At 45.7% G+C, this 14921-nt stretch overlaps 8 non-coding genes across 8 annotated transcripts; all 8 read right to left on the bottom strand.

Moving 5' to 3' along the window:
* Positions 1-857: 857 nt before the first annotated feature.
* LOC146819989 (U6 spliceosomal RNA) lies at positions 858-964 on the bottom strand. The gene has a single exon (XR_014963717.1). It is a non-coding gene; the product is annotated as a U6 spliceosomal RNA (small nuclear RNA).
* Positions 965-2819: 1855 nt separating this feature from the next.
* On the bottom strand, positions 2820-2926 carry LOC146819988 (U6 spliceosomal RNA). Its single transcript, XR_014963706.1, has one exon. It is a non-coding gene; the product is annotated as a U6 spliceosomal RNA (small nuclear RNA).
* Positions 2927-4797: 1871 nt separating this feature from the next.
* On the bottom strand, positions 4798-4904 carry LOC146819987 (U6 spliceosomal RNA). Its single transcript, XR_014965334.1, has one exon. It is a non-coding gene; the product is annotated as a U6 spliceosomal RNA (small nuclear RNA).
* Positions 4905-6783: 1879 nt separating this feature from the next.
* Positions 6784-6890, bottom strand: LOC146819986 (U6 spliceosomal RNA). Its single transcript, XR_014963694.1, has one exon. It is a non-coding gene; the product is annotated as a U6 spliceosomal RNA (small nuclear RNA).
* Positions 6891-8761: 1871 nt separating this feature from the next.
* On the bottom strand, positions 8762-8868 carry LOC146819985 (U6 spliceosomal RNA). The gene has a single exon (XR_014963683.1). It is a non-coding gene; the product is annotated as a U6 spliceosomal RNA (small nuclear RNA).
* Positions 8869-10739: 1871 nt separating this feature from the next.
* LOC146819984 (U6 spliceosomal RNA) lies at positions 10740-10846 on the bottom strand. Its single transcript, XR_014963672.1, has one exon. It is a non-coding gene; the product is annotated as a U6 spliceosomal RNA (small nuclear RNA).
* A 1877-nt stretch (positions 10847-12723) lies between these two features.
* On the bottom strand, positions 12724-12830 carry LOC146819983 (U6 spliceosomal RNA). The gene has a single exon (XR_014963661.1). It is a non-coding gene; the product is annotated as a U6 spliceosomal RNA (small nuclear RNA).
* A 1860-nt stretch (positions 12831-14690) lies between these two features.
* On the bottom strand, positions 14691-14797 carry LOC146819982 (U6 spliceosomal RNA). Its single transcript, XR_014965439.1, has one exon. It is a non-coding gene; the product is annotated as a U6 spliceosomal RNA (small nuclear RNA).
* Between the last annotated feature and the right edge of the window lie 124 nt (positions 14798-14921).

The raw sequence follows: 14921 nt of genomic DNA, 5'->3' as shown, positions 1-14921 counted from the left end.
CATTTGCTGCTGGATTCTATGTGAAGGCCGTCATGTGGTGTGCTGCTTTTGTATTTCAACATGGGTCTCTGAGTCTCTAAACTAGGAAAAAATCTTGTTGAGAAAAGTGTGTGTGAGAGGATCTGTGGGTGCAGGCAGGTGTGTGCACTTGAGTGCTGACCCATTTACATGTGTGAGAGAGACAAGCAAATTGCCTGTGGGATGTAGGCCTACAACTGGAACCAAGCAGCCAGGCATAACCACAGGTAAGGAGAGAGGAAGGCAGTTCATTATTAGAGCAGGATCATGAGCATCTTGCCCTGCTCCCTTCTGCCCCGATCGGCCACGATCGGCCAAGACCTCTCTATTAGGGTGGAGGGTGAACATTTCTTGGACCTCAGAAACTGAGGGATGCAGGCCCAATATGTCCTCCAAGGGCCTAGAGGACCCGGTGCCCAATCATGCCTGGTGTTTTTCAGCTTACCCGACCAATCTGGTTGCAAGGCGGATTTTAACAGTACTGCTGAAAAGGGACTCCCAGACAGCCCTGAGGCCATCATTTGCATAGGCCCTCCCCTTCTCTTTGTCTTGCTTCCCACAAAGCAACGCATCGCTGGCAGCAGTATAGATTTGGGGGTTGTGAAGAATAATGACAGGGAGGCTGAAGAAGAGAAAGAAAAGTCCCAGAAGTCCTGCAGGCTTCCTTGCTAAATGCAGCTGGACACATAGAGTGCACCTTCTTTACTGCGAGGTAAATATATTAAAAATGTTGAGGAGAGAAAAATTGAAAAATACATATTAGGAGGAAAGCACTGGAACCTGCTTTATTATTTTAATTAGTCTTGAAAACATAGAACATTTCTCTCCTGAAAGCTGGTAAAAATATGGAACGCTTCACGAATTTGCGTGTCATCCTTGCGCAGGGGCCATGCTAATCTTCTCTGTATCGTTCCAATTTTAGTATATGTGCTGCCGAAGCGAGCACACTTCATTGATGAACCTACAATGTTTATAAACTCTCTAAATCTACAGTCTCTAGACATAGGGTGGCCTGGCAGAGATGCTCGGATGGCCTGTAAGCATTCAAATCTGAGCCAATGGGCAAAAATGAATGAAGAGTAACAATCCATTATTCTTCACTGCATTTGTGGTCCAAGACTTCACCAATTGGAAGTATGTAGATTATGCCAGGGTTGCAAAGGCTCATGGTTCAGGCTACAGACAAGGAACATTGTGACATCACGCTGCCTGTGGAACAGTGATATTAGAGGTGAAACAGCTGCACAGTAGGTTAGGTGAAGGGCTCTGAGAGTGGAAAGGCAGCATGCCTGGGTCCCTGGACAAGGTGAGCCTATGACAAGGTGTCTGAATTTTCGCCTGTATTGTAATATTAAACACTTTATTGTTGTACCCGCCTGCTGATTAAGAAGTCCTCAAGATCAGCTCCACACAGACGTGGAACTGATGATGTTAATGCAGACTATTTAAGAAACTGAGGCTGATCTAAAACATTTCCTTGGATCTAGGACCATTTCGCCTGACTTTTAGGTCCTTCCTCCTCCTAAAGTCCTTTGTATAAGTTAGGAACACCTGACAGAACAGAATTTCAGGAGGTCCCTCAGGTGGGTTTACTTGTGTCTTCTGGTTGTGAGCAGTAAACATGGCTAAAAAGGTTGATGGAATGGTGTTTTAAAACACACACACACACACACACAATTTCTGGTCCTCTTAAGGACAAAAGTATGGGTGTACCTACATGGGGCCAGTGGCGCAATGGATAACGCGTCTGACTACGGATCAGACGATTGTAGGTTTGATTCCTATCTGGCTCGAAAGGGTCATAGGTCCCTGTTTATGGTATTCCTGTGGAATTCTTATTTACCTCAGACTTGTTGTAGGTTCAATATTCTCGAGCACGACTCATCCAGCAGTCGTTCCATGGTAGGGCTGCAGTAATAGGACCACGGCTAGTTAAAAGTTTCCCATTTGCTGCTGGATTCTATGTGAAGGCCGTCATGTGGTGTGCTGCTTTTGTATTTCAACATGGGTCTCTGAGTCTCTAAACTAGGAAAAAATCTTGTTGAGAAAAGTGTGTGTGAGAGGATCCGTGGGTGCAGGCAGGTGTGTGCACTTGAGTGCTGACCCATTTACATGTGTGAGAGAGACAAGCAAATTGCCTGTGGGATGTAGGCCTACAACTGGAACCAAGCAGCCAGGCATAACCACAGGTAAGGAGAGAGGAAGGCAGTTCATTATTAGAGCAGGATCATGAGCATCTTGCCCTGCTCCCTTCTGCCCCGATCGGCCACGATCGGCCAAGACCTCTCTATTAGGGTGGAGGGTGAACATTTCTTGGACCTCAGAAACTGAGGGATGCAGGCCCAATATGTCCTCCAAGGGCCTAGAGGACCCGGTGCCCAATCATGCCTGGTGTTTTTCAGCTTACCCGACCAATCTGGTTGCAAGGCGGATTTTAACAGTACTGCTGAAAAGGGACTCCCAGACAGCCCTGAGGCCATCATTTGCATAGGCCCTCCCCTTCTCTTTGTCTTGCTTCCCACAAAGCAACGCATCGCTGGCAGCAGTATAGATTTGGGGGTTGTGAAGAATAATGACAGGGAGGCTGAAGAAGAGAAAGAAAAGTCCCAGAAGTCCTGCAGGCTTCCTTGCTAAATGCAGCTGGACACATAGAGTGCACCTTCTTTACTGCGAGGTAAATACATTAAAAATGTTGAGGAGAGAAAAATTGAAAAATACATATTAGGAGGAAAGCACTGGAACCTGCTTTATTATTTCAATTAGTCTTGAAAACATAGAACATTTCTCTCCTGAAAGCTGGTAAAAATATGGAACGCTTCACGAATTTGCGTGTCATCCTTGCGCAGGGGCCATGCTAATCTTCTCTGTATCGTTCCAATTTTAGTATATGTGCTGCCGAAGCGAGCACACTTCATTGATGAACCTACAATGTTTATAAACTCTCTAAATCTACAGTCTCTAGACATAGGGTGGCCTGGCAGAGATGCTCGGATGGCCTGTAAGCATTCAAATCTGAGCCAATGGGCAAAAATGAATGAAGAGTAACAATCCATTATTCTTCACTGCATTTGTGGTCCAAGACTTCACCAATTGGAAGTATGTAGATTATGCCAGGGTTGCAAAGGCTCATGGTTCAGGCTACAGACAAGGAACATTGTGACATCACGCTGCCTGTGGAACAGTGATATTAGAGGTGAAACAGCTGCACAGTAGGTTAGGTGAAGGGCTCTGAGAGTGGAAAGGCAGCATGCCTGGGTCCCTGGACAAGGTGAGCCTATGACAAGGTGTCTGAATTTTCGCCTGTATTGTAATATTAAACACTTTATTGTTGTACCCGCCTGCTGATTAAGAAGTCCTCAAGATCAGCTCCACACAGACGTGGAACTGATGATGTTAATGCAGACTATTTAAGAAACTGAGGCTGATCTAAAACATTTCCTTGGATCTAGGACCATTTCGCCTGACTTTTAGGTCCTTCCTCCTCCTAAAGTCCTTTGTATAAGTTAGGAACACCTGACAGAACAGAATTTCAGGAGGTCCCTCAGGTGGGTTTACTTGTGTCTTCTGGTTGTGAGCAGTAAACATGGCTAAAAAGGTTGATGGAATGGTGTTTTAAAACACACACACACACACACACACACACACACACACACAATTTCTGGTCCTCTTAAGGACAAAAGTATGGGTGTACCTACATGGGGCCAGTGGTGCAATGGATAACGCGTCTGACTACGGATCAGACGATTGTAGGTTTGATTCCTATCTGGCTCGAAAGGGTCATAGGTCCCTGTTTATGGTATTCCTGTGGAATTCTTATTTACCTCAGACTTGTTGTAGGTTCAATATTCTCGAGCACGACTCATCCAGCAGTCGTTCCATGGTAGGGCTGCAGTAATAGGACCACGGCTAGTTAAAAGTTTCTCATTTGCTGCTGGATTCTATGTGAAGGCCGTCATGTGGTGTGCTGCTTTTGTATTTCAACATGGGTCTCTGAGTCTCTAAACTAGGAAAAAATCTTGTTGAGAAAAGTGTGTGTGAGAGGATCTGTGGGTGCAGGCAGGTGTGTGCACTTGAGTGCTGACCCATTTACATGTGTGAGAGAGACAAGCAAATTGCCTGTGGGATGTAGGCCTACAACTGGAACCAAGCAGCCAGGCATAACCACAGGTAAGGAGAGAGGAAGGCAGTTCATTATTAGAGCAGGATCATGAGCATCTTGCCCTGCTCCCTTCTGCCCCGATCGGCCACGATCGGCCAAGACCTCTCTATTAGGGTGGAGGGTGAACATTTCTTGGACCTCAGAAACTGAGGGATGCAGGCCCAATATGTCCTCCAAGGGCCTAGAGGACCCGGTGCCCAATCATGCCTGGTGTTTTTCAGCTTACCCGACCAATCTGGTTGCAAGGCGGATTTTAACAGTACTGCTGAAAAGGGACTCCCAGACAGCCCTGAGGCCATCATTTGCATAGGCCCTCCCCTTCTCTTTGTCTTGCTTCCCACAAAGCAACGCATCGCTGGCAGCAGTATAGATTTGGGGGTTGTGAAGAATAATGACAGGGAGGCTGAAGAAGAGAAAGAAAAGTCCCAGAAGTCCTGCAGGCTTCCTTGCTAAATGCAGCTGGACACATAGAGTGCACCTTCTTTACTGCGAGGTAAATACATTAAAAATGTTGAGGAGAGAAAAATTGAAAAATACATATTAGGAGGAAAGCACTGGAACCTGCTTTATTATTTCAATTAGTCTTGAAAACATAGAACATTTCTCTCCTGAAAGCTGGTAAAAATATGGTACGCTTCACGAATTTGCGTGTCATCCTTGCGCAGGGGCCATGCTAATCTTCTCTGTATCGTTCCAATTTTAGTATATGTGCTGCCGAAGCGAGCACACTTCAGTGATGAACCTACAATGTTTATAAACTCTCTAAATCTACAGTCTCTAGACATAGGGTGGCCTGGCAGAGATGCTCGGATGGCCTGTAAGCATTCAAATCTGAGCCAATGGGCAAAAATGAATGAAGAGTAACAATCCATTATTCTTCACTGCATTTGTGGTCCAAGACTTCACCAATTGGAAGTATGTAGATTATGCCAGGGTTGCAAAGGCTCATGGTTCAGGCTACAGACAAGGAACATTGTGACATCACGCTGCCTGTGGAACAGTGATATTAGAGGTGAAACAGCTGCACAGTAGGTTAGGTGAAGGGCTCTGAGAGTGGAAAGGCAGCATGCCTGGGTCCCTGGACAAGGTGAGCCTATGACAAGGTGTCTGAATTTTCGCCTGTATTGTAATATTAAACACTTTATTGTTGTACCCGCCTGCTGATTAAGAAGTCCTCAAGATCAGCTCCACACAGACGTGGAACTGATGATGTTAATGCAGACTATTTAAGAAACTGAGGCTGATCTAAAACATTTCCTTGGATCTAGGACCATTTCGCCTGACTTTTAGGTCCTTCCTCCTCCTAAAGTCCTTTGTATAAGTTAGGAACACCTGACAGAACAGAATTTCAGGAGGTCCCTCAGGTGGGTTTACTTGTGTCTTCTGGTTGTGAGCAGTAAACATGGCTAAAAAGGTTGATGGAATGGTGTTTTAAAACACACACACACACACACACACACACACACACACACACACACACAATTTCTGGTCCTCTTAAGGACAAAAGTATGGGTGTACCTACATGGGGCCAGTGGCGCAATGGATAACGCGTCTGACTACGGATCAGACGATTGTAGGTTTGATTCCTATCTGGCTCGAAAGGGTCATAGGTCCCTGTTTATGGTATTCCTGTGGAATTCTTATTTACCTCAGACTTGTTGTAGGTTCAATATTCTCGAGCACGACTCATCCAGCAGTCGTTCCATGGTAGGGCTGCAGTAATAGGACCACGGCTAGTTAAAAGTTTCTCATTTGCTGCTGGATTCTATGTGAAGGCCGTCATGTGGTGTGCTGCTTTTGTATTTCAACATGGGTCTCTGAGTCTCTAAACTAGGAAAAAATCTTGTTGAGAAAAGTGTGTGTGAGAGGATCTGTGGGTGCAGGCAGGTGTGTGCACTTGAGTGCTGACCCATTTACATGTGTGAGAGAGACAAGCAAATTGCCTGTGGGATGTAGGCCTACAACTGGAACCAAGCAGCCAGGCATAACCACAGGTAAGGAGAGAGGAAGGCAGTTCATTATTAGAGCAGGATCATGAGCATCTTGCCCTGCTCCCTTCTGCCCCGATCGGCCACGATCGGCCAAGACCTCTCTATTAGGGTGGAGGGTGAACATTTCTTGGACCTCAGAAACTGAGGGATGCAGGCCCAATATGTCCTCCAAGGGCCTAGAGGACCCGGTGCCCAATCATGCCTGGTGTTTTTCAGCTTACCCGACCAATCTGGTTGCAAGGCGGATTTTAACAGTACTGCTGAAAAGGGACTCCCAGACAGCCCTGAGGCCATCATTTGCATAGGCCCTCCCCTTCTCTTTGTCTTGCTTCCCACAAAGCAACGCATCGCTGGCAGCAGTATAGATTTGGGGGTTGTGAAGAATAATGACAGGGAGGCTGAAGAAGAGAAAGAAAAGTCCCAGAAGTCCTGCAGGCTTCCTTGCTAAATGCAGCTGGACACATAGAGTGCACCTTCTTTACTGCGAGGTAAATATATTAAAAATGTTGAGGAGAGAAAAATTGAAAAATACATATTAGGAGGAAAGCACTGGAACCTGCTTTATTATTTTAATTAGTCTTGAAAACATAGAACATTTCTCTCCTGAAAGCTGGTAAAAATATGGAACGCTTCACGAATTTGCGTGTCATCCTTGCGCAGGGGCCATGCTAATCTTCTCTGTATCGTTCCAATTTTAGTATATGTGCTGCCGAAGCGAGCACACTTCATTGATGAACCTACAATGTTTATAAACTCTCTAAATCTACAGTCTCTAGACATAGGGTGGCCTGGCAGAGATGCTCGGATGGCCTGTAAGCATTCAAATCTGAGCCAATGGGCAAAAATGAATGAAGAGTAACAATCCATTATTCTTCACTGCATTTGTGGTCCAAGACTTCACCAATTGGAAGTATGTAGATTATGCCAGGGTTGCAAAGGCTCATGGTTCAGGCTACAGACAAGGAACATTGTGACATCACGCTGCCTGTGGAACAGTGATATTAGAGGTGAAACAGCTGCACAGTAGGTTAGGTGAAGGGCTCTGAGAGTGGAAAGGCAGCATGCCTGGGTCCCTGGACAAGGTGAGCCTATGACAAGGTGTCTGAATTTTCGCCTGTATTGTAATATTAAACACTTTATTGTTGTACCCGCCTGCTGATTAAGAAGTCCTCAAGATCAGCTCCACACAGACGTGGAACTGATGATGTTAATGCAGACTATTTAAGAAACTGAGGCTGATCTAAAACATTTCCTTGGATCTAGGACCATTTCGCCTGACTTTTAGGTCCTTCCTCCTCCTAAAGTCCTTTGTATAAGTTAGGAACACCTGACAGAACAGAATTTCAGGAGGTCCCTCAGGTGGGTTTACTTGTGTCTTCTGGTTGTGAGCAGTAAACATGGCTAAAAAGGTTGATGGAATGGTGTTTTAAAACACACACACACACACACACACACACACACACACACAATTTCTGGTCCTCTTAAGGACAAAAGTATGGGTGTACCTACATGGGGCCAGTGGCGCAATGGATAACGCGTCTGACTACGGATCAGACGATTGTAGGTTTGATTCCTATCTGGCTCGAAAGGGTCATAGGTCCCTGTTTATGGTATTCCTGTGGAATTCTTATTTACCTCAGACTTGTTGTAGGTTCAATATTCTCGAGCACGACTCATCCAGCAGTCGTTCCATGGTAGGGCTGCAGTAATAGGACCACGGCTAGTTAAAAGTTTCTCATTTGCTGCTGGATTCTATGTGAAGGCCGTCATGTGGTGTGCTGCTTTTGTATTTCAACATGGGTCTCTGAGTCTCTAAACTAGGAAAAAATCTTGTTGAGAAAAGTGTGTGTGAGAGGATCTGTGGGTGCAGGCAGGTGTGTGCACTTGAGTGCTGACCCATTTACATGTGTGAGAGAGACAAGCAAATTGCCTGTGGGATGTAGGCCTACAACTGGAACCAAGCAGCCAGGCATAACCACAGGTAAGGAGAGAGGAAGGCAGTTCATTATTAGAGCAGGATCATGAGCATCTTGCCCTGCTCCCTTCTGCCCCGATCGGCCACGATCGGCCAAGACCTCTCTATTAGGGTGGAGGGTGAACATTTCTTGGACCTCAGAAACTGAGGGATGCAGGCCCAATATGTCCTCCAAGGGCCTAGAGGACCCGGTGCCCAATCATGCCTGGTGTTTTTCAGCTTACCCGACCAATCTGGTTGCAAGGCGGATTTTAACAGTACTGCTGAAAAGGGACTCCCAGACAGCCCTGAGGCCATCATTTGCATAGGCCCTCCCCTTCTCTTTGTCTTGCTTCCCACAAAGCAACGCATCGCTGGCAGCAGTATAGATTTGGGGGTTGTGAAGAATAATGACAGGGAGGCTGAAGAAGAGAAAGAAAAGTCCCAGAAGTCCTGCAGGCTTCCTTGCTAAATGCAGCTGGACACATAGAGTGCACCTTCTTTACTGCGAGGTAAATATATTAAAAATGTTGAGGAGAGAAAAATTGAAAAATACATATTAGGAGGAAAGCACTGGAACCTGCTTTATTATTTTAATTAGTCTTGAAAACATAGAACATTTCTCTCCTGAAAGCTGGTAAAAATATGGAACGCTTCACGAATTTGCGTGTCATCCTTGCGCAGGGGCCATGCTAATCTTCTCTGTATCGTTCCAATTTTAGTATATGTGCTGCCGAAGCGAGCACACTTCATTGATGAACCTACAATGTTTATAAACTCTCTAAATCTACAGTCTCTAGACATAGGGTGGCCTGGCAGAGATGCTCGGATGGCCTGTAAGCATTCAAATCTGAGCCAATGGGCAAAAATGAATGAAGAGTAACAATCCATTATTCTTCACTGCATTTGTGGTCCAAGACTTCACCAATTGGAAGTATGTAGATTATGCCAGGGTTGCAAAGGCTCATGGTTCAGGCTACAGACAAGGAACATTGTGACATCACGCTGCCTGTGGAACAGTGATATTAGAGGTGAAACAGCTGCACAGTAGGTTAGGTGAAGGGCTCTGAGAGTGGAAAGGCAGCATGCCTGGGTCCCTGGACAAGGTGAGCCTATGACAAGGTGTCTGAATTTTCGCCTGTATTGTAATATTAAACACTTTATTGTTGTACCCGCCTGCTGATTAAGAAGTCCTCAAGATCAGCTCCACACAGACGTGGAACTGATGATGTTAATGCAGACTATTTAAGAAACTGAGGCTGATCTAAAACATTTCCTTGGATCTAGGACCATTTCGCCTGACTTTTAGGTCCTTCCTCCTCCTAAAGTCCTTTGTATAAGTTAGGAACACCTGACAGAACAGAATTTCAGGAGGTCCCTCAGGTGGGTTTACTTGTGTCTTCTGGTTGTGAGCAGTAAACATGGCTAAAAAGGTTGATGGAATGGTGTTTTAAAACACACACACACACACACACACACACACACACACACAATTTCTGGTCCTCTTAAGGACAAAAGTATGGGTGTACCTACATGGGGCCAGTGGCGCAATGGATAACGCGTCTGACTACGGATCAGACGATTGTAGGTTTGATTCCTATCTGGCTCGAAAGGGTCATAGGTCCCTGTTTATGGTATTCCTGTGGAATTCTTATTTACCTCAGACTTGTTGTAGGTTCAATATTCTCGAGCACGACTCATCCAGCAGTCGTTCCATGGTAGGGCTGCAGTAATAGGACCACGGCTAGTTAAAAGTTTCTCATTTGCTGCTGGATTCTATGTGAAGGCCGTCATGTGGTGTGCTGCTTTTGTATTTCAACATGGGTCTCTGAGTCTCTAAACTAGGAAAAAATCTTGTTGAGAAAAGTGTGTGTGAGAGGATCTGTGGGTGCAGGCAGGTGTGTGCACTTGAGTGCTGACCCATTTACATGTGTGAGAGAGACAAGCAAATTGCCTGTGGGATGTAGGCCTACAACTGGAACCAAGCAGCCAGGCATAACCACAGGTAAGGAGAGAGGAAGGCAGTTCATTATTAGAGCAGGATCATGAGCATCTTGCCCTGCTCCCTTCTGCCCCGATCGGCCACGATCGGCCAAGACCTCTCTATTAGGGTGGAGGGTGAACATTTCTTGGACCTCAGAAACTGAGGGATGCAGGCCCAATATGTCCTCCAAGGGCCTAGAGGACCCGGTGCCCAATCATGCCTGGTGTTTTTCAGCTTACCCGACCAATCTGGTTGCAAGGCGGATTTTAACAGTACTGCTGAAAAGGGACTCCCAGACAGCCCTGAGGCCATCATTTGCATAGGCCCTCCCCTTCTCTTTGTCTTGCTTCCCACAAAGCAACGCATCGCTGGCAGCAGTATAGATTTGGGGGTTGTGAAGAATAATGACAGGGAGGCTGAAGAAGAGAAAGAAAAGTCCCAGAAGTCCTGCAGGCTTCCTTGCTAAATGCAGCTGGACACATAGAGTGCACCTTCTTTACTGCGAGGTAAATATATTAAAAATGTTGAGGAGAGAAAAATTGAAAAATACATATTAGGAGGAAAGCACTGGAACCTGCTTTATTATTTTAATTAGTCTTGAAAACATAGAACATTTCTCTCCTGAAAGCTGGTAAAAATATGGAACGCTTCACGAATTTGCGTGTCATCCTTGCGCAGGGGCCATGCTAATCTTCTCTGTATCGTTCCAATTTTAGTATATGTGCTGCCGAAGCGAGCACACTTCATTGATGAACCTACAATGTTTATAAACTCTCTAAATCTACAGTCTCTAGACATAGGGTGGCCTGGCAGAGATGCTCGGATGGCCTGTAAGCATTCAAATCTGAGCCAATGGGCAAAAATGAATGAAGAGTAACAATCCATTATTCTTCACTGCATTTGTGGTCCAAGACTTCACCAATTGGAAGTATGTAGATTATGCCAGGGTTGCAAAGGCTCATGGTTCAGGCTACAGACAAGGAACATTGTGACATCACGCTGCCTGTGGAACAGTGATATTAGAGGTGAAACAGCTGCACAGTAGGTTAGGTGAAGGGCTCTGAGAGTGGAAAGGCAGCATGCCTGGGTCCCTGGACAAGGTGAGCCTATGACAAGGTGTCTGAATTTTCGCCTGTATTGTAATATTAAACACTTTATTGTTGTACCCGCCTGCTGATTAAGAAGTCCTCAAGATCAGCTCCACACAGACGTGGAACTGATGATGTTAATGCAGACTATTTAAGAAACTGAGGCTGATCTAAAACATTTCCTTGGATCTAGGACCATTTCGCCTGACTTTTAGGTCCTTCCTCCTCCTAAAGTCCTTTGTATAAGTTAGGAACACCTGACAGAACAGAATTTCAGGAGGTCCCTCAGGTGGGTTTACTTGTGTCTTCTGGTTGTGAGCAGTAAACATGGCTAAAAAGGTTGATGGAATGGTGTTTTAAAACACACACACACACACACACACACACACACACACACACACACAATTTCTGGTCCTCTTAAGGACAAAAGTATGGGTGTACCTACATGGGGCCAGTGGCGCAATGGATAACGCGTCTGACTACGGATCAGACGATTGTAGGTTTGATTCCTATCTGGCTCGAAAGGGTCATAGGTCCCTGTTTATGGTATTCCTGTGGAATTCTTATTTACCTCAGACTTGTTGTAGGTTCAATATTCTCGAGCACGACTCATCCAGCAGTCGTTCCATGGTAGGGCTGCAGTAATAGGACCACGGCTAGTTAAAAGTTTCTCATTTGCTGCTGGATTCTATGTGAAGGCCGTCATGTGGTGTGCTGCTTTTGTATTTCAACATGGGTCTCTGAGTCTCTAAACTAGGAAAAAATCTTGTTGAGAAAAGTGTGTGTGAGAGGATCTGTGGGTGCAGGCAGGTGTGTGCACTTGAGTGCTGACCCATTTACATGTGTGAGAGAGACAAGCAAATTGCCTGTGGGATGTAGGCCTACAACTGGAACCAAGCAGCCAGGCATAACCACAGGTAAGGAGAGAGGAAGGCAGTTCATTATTAGAGCAGGATCATGAGCATCTTGCCCTGCTCCCTTCTGCCCCGATCGGCCACGATCGGCCAAGACCTCTCTATTAGGGTGGAGGGTGAACATTTCTTGGACCTCAGAAACTGAGGGATGCAGGCCCAATATGTCCTCCAAGGGCCTAGAGGACCCGGTGCCCAATCATGCCTGGTGTTTTTCAGCTTACCCGACCAATCTGGTTGCAAGGCGGATTTTAACAGTACTGCTGAAAAGGGACTCCCAGACAGCCCTGAGGCCATCATTTGCATAGGCCCTCCCCTTCTCTTTGTCTTGCTTCCCACAAAGCAACGCATCGCTGGCAGCAGTATAGATTTGGGGGTTGTGAAGAATAATGACAGGGAGGCTGAAGAAGAGAAAGAAAAGTCCCAGAAGTCCTGCAGGCTTCCTTGCTAAATGCAGCTGGACACATAGAGTGCACCTTCTTTACTGCGAGGTAAATATATTAAAAATGTTGAGGAGAGAAAAATTGAAAAATACATATTAGGAGGAAAGCACTGGAACCTGCTTTATTATTTTAATTAGTCTTGAAAACATAGAACATTTCTCTCCTGAAAGCTGGTAAAAATATGGAACGCTTCACGAATTTGCGTGTCATCCTTGCGCAGGGGCCATGCTAATCTTCTCTGTATCGTTCCAATTTTAGTATATGTGCTGCCGAAGCGAGCACACTTCATTGATGAACCTACAATGTTTATAAACTCTCTAAATCTACAGTCTCTAGACATAGGGTGGCCTGGCAGAGATGCTCGGATGGCCTGTAAGCATTCAAATCTGAGCCAATGGGCAAAAATGAATGAAGAGTAACAATCCATTATTCTTCACTGCATTTGTGGTCCAAGACTTCACCAATTGGAAGTATGTAGATTATGCCAGGGTTGCAAAGGCTCATGGTTCAGGCTACAGACAAGGAACATTGTGACATCACGCTGCCTGTGGAACAGTGATATTAGAGGTGAAACAGCTGCACAGTAGGTTAGGTGAAGGGCTCTGAGAGTGGAAAGGCAGCATGCCTGGGTCCCTGGACAAGGTGAGCCTATGACAAGGTGTCTGAATTTTCGCCTGTATTGTAATATTAAACACTTTATTGTTGTACCCGCCTGCTGATTAAGAAGTCCTCAAGATCAGCTCCACACAGACGTGGAACTGATGATGTTAATGCAGACTATTTAAGAAACTGAGGCTGATCTAAAACATTTCCTTGGATCTAGGACCATTTCGCCTGACTTTTAGGTCCTTCCTCCTCCTAAAGTCCTTTGTATAAGTTAGGAACACCTGACAGAACAGAATTTCAGGAGGTCCCTCAGGTGGGTTTACTTGTGTCTTCTGGTTGTGAGCAGTAAACATGGCTAAAAAGGTTGATGGAATGGTGTTTTAAACACACACACACACACACACACACACACACACACACAATTTCTGGTCCTCTTAAGGACAAAAGTATGGGTGTACCTACATGGGGCCAGTGGCGCAATGGATAACGCGTCTGACTACGGATCAGACGATTGTAGGTTTGATTCCTATCTGGCTCGAAAGGGTCATAGGTCCCTGTTTATGGTATTCCTGTGGAATTCTTATTTACCTCAGACTTGTTGTAGGTTCAATATTCTCGAGCACGACTCATCCAGCAGTCGTTCCATGGTAGGGCTGCAGTAATAGGACCACGGCTAGTTAAAAGTTTCTCATTTGCTGCTGGATTCTATGTGAAGGCCGTCATGTGGTGTGCTGCTTTTGTATTTCAACATGGGTCTCTGAGTCTCTAAACTAGGAAAAAATCTTGTTGAGAAAAGTGTGTGTGAGAGGATCTGTGGGTGCAGGCAGGTGTGTGCACTTGAGTGCTGACCCATTTACATGTGTGAGAGAGACAAGCAAATTGCCTGTGGGATGTAGGCCTACAACTGGAACCAAGCAGCCAGGCATAACCACAGGTAAGGAGAGAGGAAGGCAGTTCATTATTAGAGCAGGATCATGAGCATCTTGCCCTGCTCCCTTCTGCCCCGATCGGCCACGACCTCTCTATTAGGGTGGAGGGTGAACATTTCTTGGACCTCAGAAACTGAGGGATGCAGGCCCAATATGTCCTCCAAGGGCCTAGAGGACCCGGTGCCCAATCATGCCTGGTGTTTTTCAGCTTACCCGACCAATCTGGTTGCAAGGCGGATTTTAACAGTACTGCTGAAAAGGGACTCCCAGACAGCCCTGAGGCCATCATTTGCATAGGCCCTCCCCTTCTCTTTGTCTTGCTTCCCACAAAGCAACGCATCGCTGGCAGCAGTATAGATTTGGGGGTTGTGAAGAATAATGACAGGGAGGCTGAAGAAGAGAAAGAAAAGTCCCAGAAGTCCTGCAGGCTTCCTTGCTAAATGCAGCTGGACACATAGAGTGCACCTTCTTTACTGCGAGGTAAATACATTAAAAATGTTGAGGAGAGAAAAATTGAAAAATACATATTAGGAGGAAAGCACTGGAACCTGCTTTATTATTTCAATTAGTCTTGAAAACATAGAACATTTCTCTCCTGAAAGCTGGTAAAAATATGGTACGCTTCACGAATTTGCGTGTCATCCTTGTGCAGGGGCCATGCTAATCTTCTCTGTATCGTTCCAATTTTAGTATATGTGCTGCCGAAGCGAGCACACTTCAGTGATGAACCTACAATGTTTATAAACTCTCTAAATCTACAGTCTCTAGACATAGGGTGGCCTGGCAGAGATGCTCGGATGGCCTGTAAGCATTCAAATCTGAGCCAATGGGCAAAAAT

This window comes from Triturus cristatus, chromosome 6, assembly GCF_964204655.1.
Source record: "Triturus cristatus chromosome 6, aTriCri1.1, whole genome shotgun sequence".
Classification (NCBI taxonomy): domain Eukaryota; kingdom Metazoa; phylum Chordata; class Amphibia; order Caudata; family Salamandridae; genus Triturus; species Triturus cristatus.
Note: the sequence above shows the minus strand (reverse complement) of the source record. Positions and strands in the feature narration are given on the sequence as shown.